Source organism: Zalophus californianus, chromosome 4 (genome assembly GCF_009762305.2).
Source record: "Zalophus californianus isolate mZalCal1 chromosome 4, mZalCal1.pri.v2, whole genome shotgun sequence".
NCBI classification, from domain to species: Eukaryota; Metazoa; Chordata; class Mammalia; order Carnivora; family Otariidae; genus Zalophus; species Zalophus californianus.
In genome coordinates, this window is record NC_045598.1 from 9,337,857 (window position 1) to 9,348,294 (window position 10,438).

Genomic DNA, 10,438 nt, shown 5'->3' on the forward strand with positions numbered 1-10,438 from the left:
TACTGTTGTGGTACTTGGCACCATTTTTTTATTAGCTTCTCAATCATCATCTGGAAAGAAAACATTCTAGAATAACGTCATTAAAAACAGCTCTGATAAAGCACAGTCACTATTACGTATCATAAAGCAGGTACAAGATATTTTACATTCACAGAGGTATGATACAGTACTGTCCTACATCTATAATACTAGAGGATACAATTAAAAAGGCATTATTTGAGACTTGATTCTACTTTTCCAGCAGAGGGCCCAAAGGATGGTGTGACACAGCTCTGGTAAAGAAATGCACCTTCTTCGATAGGATATCCTCCATAGTTTTAGAGGAGCCATTCTTAAAACCTTTTACCCACATCCAATCCATCTTAGAAATCTACCCACCTGGATTATTGTGATAGCCTCCTGAACAGCTTCCTTGCCTCCAATCCTTGTCCCCCGTATCAGCCAGGGCCACATTAGGATAGAGATGGCACACTTAGAGGATACGATTGCAGAGGTTATCAACGGGGCTTTATGTTAGTTATGGGTGGGTCAAGGGTACCAATAAGAGATAGTGAAGCATCCTGTAACCACCCCTAGGAATGGATGAGATTTACAGATTCTGGAAAGGGCCACTTGATGTAAGTCATGGCCTTTGGTAGAAAAAGTCCAACTCCTGGCACACTACAGCCCAGCAGAGAGAGAGCCAGGGGAATCTCCGATCGCCTACCACTGTCTCCCACTGGCTGAACCTAACTGGAAGCAGATGGTTGGGAGTCTATTGAAACAGTCCATGGAGATGGCCTTCCAGGGAAGAGAGGAAGATGGAGACAGGGGGAGTGGATGAAGGCAAATGGAGAATGTCCACCAAATCACATCCCCTCCCCATATATGCACATATAGTGGTCCATTCTCCATATAGAAGCCAGAGTAATGTGTTCATTCTAGCCAACCAGAGAGGGCTGCAGAGCCACAAGATGGCTGGAGCCTGGGTCTGTGAAACAGTAAATGAAGAGCTGCCTGCCCACCAGGCCTTCTTGTCTTGGTTAAGTGAGTGAGAAACAAACTTCTACTGTGTTTGAATTAAGAAACATTTGGGAGTCTATTTTTAACCCTTTAGCCCACTTAACTGATACTTCTATAAAACAAGGACCAGAAGAGTATCATTTCCATATGGTTGTTGGGGAAATAAATGAGATATCATTGCTAGGGCAATGCTTGGTGTATTGTAAGTTCTCAAGCAATGGTACCAATTATTGTTATTTAGTATTTGAAATGAATACATAATCATGCCATTAATAATTTTTTTTCACATGCCTTGTTATAGGCTTTAGGCAATTCTTCTAGAGAATAGATGAACTATGGAAGATATATATATATATAGAGAGAGAGAGAGAGAGAGAGAGAATTACAGCCTCCCCCCACCAAGAAGCTTCTGGTCCACTTGGCCTCCAGGCCTCCAGAGAACCCAGTACAAAAGAGAACTTGTTCTACCCCTCTCCTGAGCCAAGCACCCCACCCCCCGGGATCACATGGCACATGGTAGCCAGGCTCCAAAGATGCCCTTAAAGGAACATGCCTCCCAGCGTCCAGTGCCCTGGGTAAGCCCCTCCCACACCGGATCTGGGCTGAGCCATGACTCAGTTTAGGATAGGGCCTGTTCCAGGCCAATCCCTTAAGAAACCCTAACACCTTCCATTCTTGTCCTTTTGGGAGCCCTAAGGCATGATAAATAGTCTGGCTACCTTGGGGAAGAGACCCCAAGACTCCATGGAGTTGGAGAGAGAGGCCAAATCACCCAGCAAGCCAGGTGTCCCCCCAAAGGCAGTCACTGTACATGCATGAGCTATGTGGAAGCCCTTCCAGACCAGAGGAGCCCCAGATGACATCCCACGGAGCAGAAAATTCACCTCGTGGAGTCCAGTCAACCCTGAGATTCAAGAGAGATTTAAAAAAAAAAAAAAAAGTGCTTGTTTTAAGCCACTGAGTTTTGGGGATTTGCTTTATTATATGGCAGCAGGTAACCAGACCGGGACCCAAGCTGGCCCACATGAGCAGCATTTCTGGCCTTGAATTTCCAGCCCCGCCCCCATTGCGCCCCCCCCCCCCCCCCCCCCTCGCCGGCTCTCATTGCAGGGAAAACCAAAAACCAAGGGCGATGTTGCAACCAGAAGCTTGCAGGCAGGGTGGAACTCTCTGTACTCTCTTTGGTCGGGGGAGTCTGGATCCTGCCCCCTCGGCCACTGGCCACCGGGAGGCTGAGCTCACTCCACTGGCCTCCATTCCTCTTCTTGATTGGCACTTTAATGAGGGCAGAAGGGGCTGACCCCCTGCCAGGGGGCCAGTTCATGCCCCGTTTATCTCACAGCTCCAGGCGGACTAGAACAACACTGCAGGCGAGCAGCCGGCCAGGAGCCCCCGCCCTCGGTGATGGATTGAGTGACCGCGGCGGGTTGGCAGCTGAAGTGTGTGGTGGCCACACTGTCCTGTCAGCGCGCAACAAAGGGGCCAGCCTGCCCCTCCTGCTCGCCAAGCTGCTTTCCCCCCCCCACCCCCGGGGAAAGTGACAGGGGTTCCCTCTGAGGGGCTGAGTTCACTCCGACTGCCCTCCCCTCAATGCCAATGCCAAGTTTCAAAATACAGGCCTGGGGCTGGAGCCCAGTGGGCTGGAGGAACTGTTCCGGGGGGTGGTGCAGAGAGGGTGGGGGAATTCTGGGCTTGCAGGAAGAGCTAGCACAGAAAACCTCCTCTCGGGCTCCTAGCTTTGGAGTCCAAGACGGGGTGGGCTTCTCAGCAAACCCCCCCTGCTGACTGTGCTGGGTCTTCTACTTGCTGTGCAACCTTGAGTGAGTTTCCTAACCTCTCCGAACCTGAGAGCCCTCATCTGTAAGAACCACCACTCCTCAGAGCTCCATGACCAGGTCCCTGCACCCATTACAGGAGACCTATTGGCAGAGCCTCCCCTGCTAGAAAGCAGGGTCCTACAAGTGAGGCCTCAGTTTACCCGGCTGTCGCCAGCATCTCCATTTTCCACAGGGAGAGACAAGCTCGGAGAGGAAAATCTGCCTGGGATCCCACAGAGAGTAGAGGCGGATCAAGGATTTCGACCCAGTGTTGTCTGGCTCCAAAGTCTATGCAGACGTTCCCAAAGCCCCAGCTTCTGGGCTGGAATTTCCCGGTAAGGATGGGTGGGAAGCCAATGACATAGCTCCTGGGCGCTTGCAGAGGGAAAGAGCCAAAGCCTCTTTTGGAGAGCTCCCTTTGCAAATCATGAAGTGCTCAAGGTGGGGGACATCCTCACTGTCCTGGTGCCGCAGAGTGAACTTGAGGTCTGAGCCGTTCCCTTCACCTTGAGGGACGTTCCTCGTGCTCAGGGGAGTCACAGTGGTCTGGCACAGCCCCAGGGTCCCTCGGTCCAGGGTCCTCCCACCAGGACCCAAGCCTGTGCCCGGGATAGGACCTGTGCGGAGTCCCTGCTGCTTCGCCCCTAGAGCTGGGAAGTGGTGGGGACAGAGCTGGACAAATGATTCTTTGGGTCCCAGTGAACCCTGGAAGGGGAGGAAGGGGTCTTCCTGGGCCTTCCCAGTCCTCCCTGGAGGGGAAAGAACCAGCCTCCCCTTGGAGGAGACTTCACCTCCCCATGAACTCCCGAAGGCGGGAGGCCAGGCTCCAGCTGAGGTCAGAGAAAGCAGCAGGGCGATATTGGGGCTCTACATGGCCTTCCTTGCTCCCCGGACACCTCTCCCGCTGTCAGATGAGGTGGAGCGGGGGCGGACGGGGCCCCGGGAGTGGGCTGAACCAGGAGAGGGTCCCCCTAAACACTGACCCAGTGGACCAGGAGGGACCCAGCCTTTCAGCCCAGAATCCCGGTGCCAGACCTTGAATCTAGCTGTGTGGAAGCTTCACAGTTGTTTCCCACCCCAAGCATTCTGCATGTGCTATTCCCTTTGTCTCAAAAAGACTTTGCCCACTGCACCTGGTTAACTCCCAGCCAGCCTTCAGAAGTCACCTGAGATGTCACTTCCTCTGGGAAGCCTTCCCTGACACCCCTGGGCCCCTGGATCAGACTAAGTCACATTCCTGTGTCATGCAGCCCTCTAGCTCCATGAGCCCTTCCTTTGTAGTTCATCCCTGTTAAATGGCACCCTCCGTTTATTTGTTAATGATGGTTATTTGGTTCATGATAACGAGCCCATGAAGTCAGGGGCCACCTCTGTTCACTTGGATGTCCCCAGCCGCCAGCAGACAGGCTGGTACACAGTAGATGCTCAGTAAATATTCACTGACAATGTGCTGTTAGCCAGTGTGTGTCTCCCCATAAACTGTGCGTTCCACTGGGGCAGGGACATATTTATTTTATTTACCGTTATATCCCCCAAATTCAAGACTTGCACACAGAAGCCTGCAAATTTGCTGCAAAAGAAGAAAGAAAGTGAGAACAACCACCAACACAAAAATCAAGAAAACTAACCCAGTTTGGGGCAAAAGCCACCCAGAATGGGGAGATTCTGAGTCTTTTCATGTCAGAAGAATGATTCCACAGGCTTCAATGAGCCGAGTTCCTGGGGGAACCATGACATCAGGGAAAGCTGACTGAGCCTGACACAGGTCAACTAACTTACTCCAACTGGTAGACCTCCAGATTCTGGCTTCTGCTCATTTGGGTCTTGGGCAACCAAAGGAGAGGGGGGACTCTAATGCGACCCAGGACAGCTTTGGGGAAGGAACAGATGTCAAAACCCAGAAGTTTTCCAATATTCTAAATTCTGTGGACAGAGTAAAATGTCAAGGAATATGATGTATAGGAAGAATGGCTACAATATATAAAGAGCTCATAAAAATAAATAAGAAAAAAAAATCACAAGTCCAGTATATGTGAACAAAGGAAAGGAAAAGATCATTTACATACAAAGAAATTGGAGTAAGGCAGTTGGCGTGCCTTGAGCACTTATCCTGCAGTAGGCACTCATCCTGTGGTAGGCACTCATCCTGCGGTAGGCACTCATCCTGCGGTAGGCACTCATCCTGCGGTAGGCACTCATCCTGCGGTAGGCACTCATTAAGAGTTTTACATCTCGTTTAATTATCAGAGGAAGTGCCGCAAGAAAATCCAACCAACAAATGTAGAGTTTGGTGACTGTGACATGTTCCTAACTTTTTCCTACATTATCTGTGAAATGCTGTAACCCTTTTATTTGTCCCAAGAAAACCCCTGAATTCCCATCTTAATTAAATCTCACCAACCAAGCAGATTTCTGATATCATCCATTCATTGGGGTGTGAAAGACTGGAAATTGCTTCCATATTCATAACCCTGATAGCTGTGTCCATGTCTAAGATAAAATTAACTTATTTCTGAGTTGTCTGGGTTCTGCAAATAATGTAACTACTATTGCATATCCAAGCTACTCTTGAAAGACTCACTTAGGGCAGTTCTGAGAAATACTAGAAAGACAAAAATACATATTGTATTTACATATTGTAAGCTCTTGGGGCAAAGAGTGTGTTTTGATTTGGGTACTCTGAAAGTGCTGTGTGGGCCTAAAGCTCCTATAAATACGCAAATAAAAAGAAAAAAAATTGGCTGAATCGGAAAAACAGATGATGACAATAAGGCCATGAGGAGGTGGAGGTGTTATCTCCTTTCTATGTGATGAGCTGGGGCTCAGAGATGAATTCAATGGTCAAGCTCACTTGCTCCAAATCGATACATTATAAAACGTTTCTTTACACTAACAATCTGAAAAGAGCAGATTAAGGAGGCGCTGCGAGACTATTTTATATTTATTTAGTTGGCAAAAAAAAAAAAATGTTTTTAAGGCCACACCCAGCATTGGCAAGAGTACAGAGAAATTCATATCCTTACCCTGCTGCTGATGGAATTGCCAATTGGCATCACCCTTTTGAAAAGCAAGGGGCTGACACCCAGAATAAAAGTCATAAAACTACTTGTGTTCTTGGTTCCTGTACCCCCCCATTGGAATCCATCTCAAGAAAAATGTTTAAAAGGTGCAAACCCCCACAGCTGGTAAAATATCCATGACCACAAGTTATCAATGGCAAAAAAAAAGAGAAAAAAAAAAAAAAACCCTGATATAACCTACACACCCATTAGGAAAGGAATTTACCAAAACTATGGGAAAGGTGCATGAAGGAAGAGTCTGAAGCCATTGAAATGATCTTTAAAGTGAGAATTCTGAAGGTTATGCACAGAAAACATCAGGGTGTTAAGTAAAAATTGAGAATCATAAACATAAGTAAAAAGTCTGGGCACGTACACGTTTTGTGTGTGCTGAGCTGAGTCCCAGGACCATTTGCAGGCAGGAAGATGGTACTTGCTCAGGCAATGGGTGAGTGCCCAATTTTTTTTTCATTTTCTTCTTTCTTGACACGACACCATCTTAATAATACTAAAGAAATACTTTAGAACAATGAGCCCATGGGCGGACCATCTGCTCTGGGAAGCCCCTGGCCCAGGAACTGTGGGAAAGACAGGAAGCAGAAAGGTCAGTGTGCCCCAGGGAAATCCCACTGTCGGACAGGCCGGCATTCAGGGAGAACCTGTTTCTTTGCGGGGGGGGGGGGCAGGATGCTGATGGGGGCACAATGCCCCATTCTTAAAGTTGTCAGCTCTCCTTGAAGGATCCCCTAATTTTCTTCCTCCTTCCTTTTTTCCTTCCCTCGCTCCTTCGACACATCTGTGTGGGGCACCTGCCCCGTGACAGATGCGGCTGTCGTGGGGCGATCAGGGAAGGCAGCCGTCACACCGCGACCTGGTTGCTGACACCACCTGAATGCCTTTTAACAGTATTTTAATTTTTACAAATAATGAGTGTATATTATTTTTATAACCAGGGAACACAGAGCTAATTTCATGTCAGGAAGTGCAAGAAAGGTGATGCTTTATGGAAGACTTCCTGGCATCAGGGTCTCTATGTAGGAGAGCCCAACTCTCATCCTTTCCACGCCTGGCCCAACTTCTCTGCCTCTGTGGCCCCGCTCTGGAATGACGGGGTGAGATAAGCGGGGCCCATCCCCAGTAGCGCCCTGTCCACCACCGCCAGGCTCCTGAGCCCCAGAAGCCCCAGGTGGGAGGGAATGACTACCTCGTTGCCGCAGAGCCCCCTCCTGGGAACGCAACCCAGGGGGACCGGGTTCTCCACATCAGTTGGCCTCAAACCAGATACACTTGCTGACTGGGGAGACGGCTCTGGGTCCGATGGTGGAGCAGGCAGCTCCTCGGAGGCCTGCTCCCCGCCCTCCTTGCCTACAGACCGGCCCGGGCCTTCCTGCCGGCGGGGCCCAAAGCAAGCCGGTTCTCATGCCCCCCGCTGGGCCGCAGCCGCATTTCCGTGCCCAAGAGGAACACCAATGCTCACGCCTCCCTGCCGGGCCACCCTCCACCCTCTCCGCGGGGCAGTGCCGACTCCCAGGCAGCTCTCCTCTTCCTCCAACCCCGGGATGGTCGGCACTGAGTTCCCATCTTGCAGAACCTCCACCGAGGCTCCAGAGGCCGCGGTCAGGTGCTCAGGTCCATCCAGACCGCCCACCTCCATCCACAGGGCTTGTCACTGCCTAGCCCTCCGTGCTTCTAGGTGTCCCTGTCAGGGAGGCAGGCTGCGTTGAGCAGACCACAAGAGGATAAGCTACCAGAAGAGCCAAGGGCAAATCCAAGGTTGTGGCCTTGGCCTGGCCTCTGCTGCTGCCCATCAGCCCTGTGCCCCAGGCCTGCCCCGCCCTGCACCTCACCCCACACCGCTCCCTCCTCCACAGGGACGTCTCCTCCTTACGATTCTGACCTCAGCTCCCATGGCACATCCTGCAGGCAGCCTTCGTCGACCACCGCAGCCAGTGACGGCTATTTGCCCTTGTGGCTGGTCTGTGTCCTCGTCTATCCACCCATTCACCTGCTCCCATGCCATCCATCCAGCTAACCCAGGCTCCTGAGCCCAGCTCATTCTGTGTCCCCGGGCCCAGGCCCAGTGCTCAGCATGCAGCGGGCGCTCATCCACACGTGCCCGGAGGGCCAGTGAACACCTGGCAACGTCCAGCCCCCTCCCCCTGCTGGTCTCCTGGCCTCGCGTACCTGCGCGTTAGGGTCGCGCATTTCTTCCGAGCACCGTCTATGCATCCAGGCTGGACCGGAGAATGGGACAGTGGGAGGAGACAGCCCGGTGACCGTCCTCAGGACCTCCTTCAGCTCTTCCGCAGACTGCCTTCCTGGTGATGCTCCCTGGGCTCTGCCCAACACCGGTGGCCTCCCCTGGCACACACTTTGTAGCCTGATGACCCATGAGGCTGTGTCTGTCCATGAGACCTGGCACAGACCTATTTGCGGCACCGAGCCTGGGGCAATGGCCATTGCTTGGAGGACCCCTCACGCCCGCTTCGCCATAGAGAAGGCCTCTTACCTTGCCCCCGAAGATGGAGCTGGTCCCCGTAAGGTGTGGCTCAGGCCAGAAACAAGCCAAGAGAAGGAGGTCTGGGGTGAGGGGTCCCGCTGCAGATCCTGCCCTAAATCTCTAGGGCCATTTTCAGGAAAGAACAACTCTGGCCCCACCGTTAAGAGTCTCCGGCCCCGTCAAGGGCACGTGCCGGGTCTGCCAGAATCGTGCGACCCTCTCAGGGTGAGGGTGCTGGGTGGGGGGAGGGCAGGGCGGGGGGTGCAGGAGTTCAAATTTCAGGCTGGGCAGGCGAGACGAGAGCAGCTCCTCACCGGACCGATGGCCTGGGAGCCAGAGGGCTCCATCCTCACCCGGTCGCCTCGGGTGGTCGTGGTGGTGGCTGGGGGAAGAGGCGGGTGACAACCCCCCTGAGAGGTGACAGCCACGGGGCGGGAGATGCTCCCACCTGAGTGGGTGTGGAGCAGGTTAGCTGGGGGAAAAAAGTTCACCGAGAGGGGAGCTGTCTGTTTCCCTTGCTTAATTTATCCACTATTTGGCTAACCTTGCTCTGAACCCAGGCCCCGAGACCCCTTCCTCTCTCCCCCGCCTCCCCACTGGGCTCCTGAGCCCCGCCACCAGACCTCCCGCCCTGTGCCGGAAGGCGGGGGCCACACCGGCCTGGAAGAGGCCTCGGCCCGCGGGCCGCCCTGGGGGAGGGGCTGGCTGCCCAGTCAGGCTCTTATTTATGACCTGAACCTTCCCATCCTTAGTAACCAAAATAAAGTCCCGTTGCTGTCCAGGTCCAGGCTCCCGAACGCCAGACATGGGCCGAGCAGGCGATCAGAAGGCGCCCCACCCCGCCCGCCTCCGCCAGACACACAACTTACTGCTCCGGACACACTGACCTTTCCTTCGGGGGCCATCTGTCATCCTGGCCTGGGGCATGTCACCGGGCGCATGGACCAGCTGGTCGTGGAGAAGGGGCTGGCCTCCTTCCCTGGCCCTGGGGTGGCCCCTGGCCTGGCCTCCGGTCTGTCTTGGCCTCTCCGGGGGCTGGGGGCACGGACCCCACCTCATCTGAGCCTGCTTTATTCCTGACATGTGCAGAGGGTCAGTGGGTCGGGAGGGATGGGGGGGACCGGAGAGGACAGCCATAGCTGTGACAGCCGCCCCTGGCACTTACCACGTGCTATCTCCGGGACCCACCCGGTGGCCCCGGTCCTGCCTGGGCAGAGCCACGCTCCCAGGCCGCCGAGCCAACCCAACAGGCCCGCGCCGGGAGCCAGCGTGCTCCCTCTCACGTTCTCGCCTTTCATTCATTAAATCTCTTTCTCAGAACTATGAAAGTGCCCCGTGTGGTAGCCACCAGTGACAACAGAAGATGCATAAAGCGTGAATTGTCCCATCCCACCCTCCCCCACATCTCAGGCGCCCTTCCTCCGCTCGTTCCGTGTGTACACGTGCGCACAGACTGCGGGGGTGGCGGGGAGATGCAGGGGTGCGTGAGTCCGCCCGCGGGTGCCGCGAGCGGCCGGGGACCCCCCCCCCCCGTTTGTGCAATCACAGGACTCCACGGCCCCGTCACTGGGCGGCTGTTGACTGTCTGGCATTGGGGCAGCCCCCAGGCCCCACGATGCCACCACCAGCGAGCTCACCCATCCGTCACATCTGCCCCTTTCTGCTGGGGGCCACCCCCCCCATCGGGATTACCCAACAGTTCCCTGCATCCAGAAAGACCTTTCTAAAAGCCTGATCATTCACTGCCCTTGGGAGAAGGGCCCAGATCCTTACCAGGGCCCAGCAGACCCTCTCTGATTTGGCCTCCCTGCTTCTCCAGAGCTGGTGTACCCCTCCCCGCCCCCACAGGCTGCTCCAATCTTCTTTCCCTGCTTCAGACACTCCTCTAGGCGGGCCTGCACTCTCGGCTCCTCCGGAGGGAACAGGCCCGGGCCTCAGCTTACATGTCCCCTCTCTGGAAGGCCAGCCACCTCCACCCCCATCAACATGGCACATCTAAGGCCGGATCACACGGTCGCGGGAGAGACCGGCTGCAAGCTCAGTGAGGGCAAGCCCTGCCT

The 10,438-nt window shown here is 53.9% G+C and overlaps 1 long non-coding RNA gene across 1 annotated transcript; it reads right to left on the minus strand.

The window, feature by feature from the left end:
- Positions 1-4,193: 4,193 nt before the first annotated feature.
- LOC113908968 lies at positions 4,194-8,922 on the minus strand. The gene is made up of 3 exons (XR_003515657.2): positions 8,063-8,922; positions 6,255-6,456; positions 4,194-4,389 (listed from the first exon to the last, which is right to left on the minus strand). It is a non-coding gene; the product is annotated as an uncharacterized LOC113908968 (long non-coding RNA).
- Between the last annotated feature and the right edge of the window lie 1,516 nt (positions 8,923-10,438).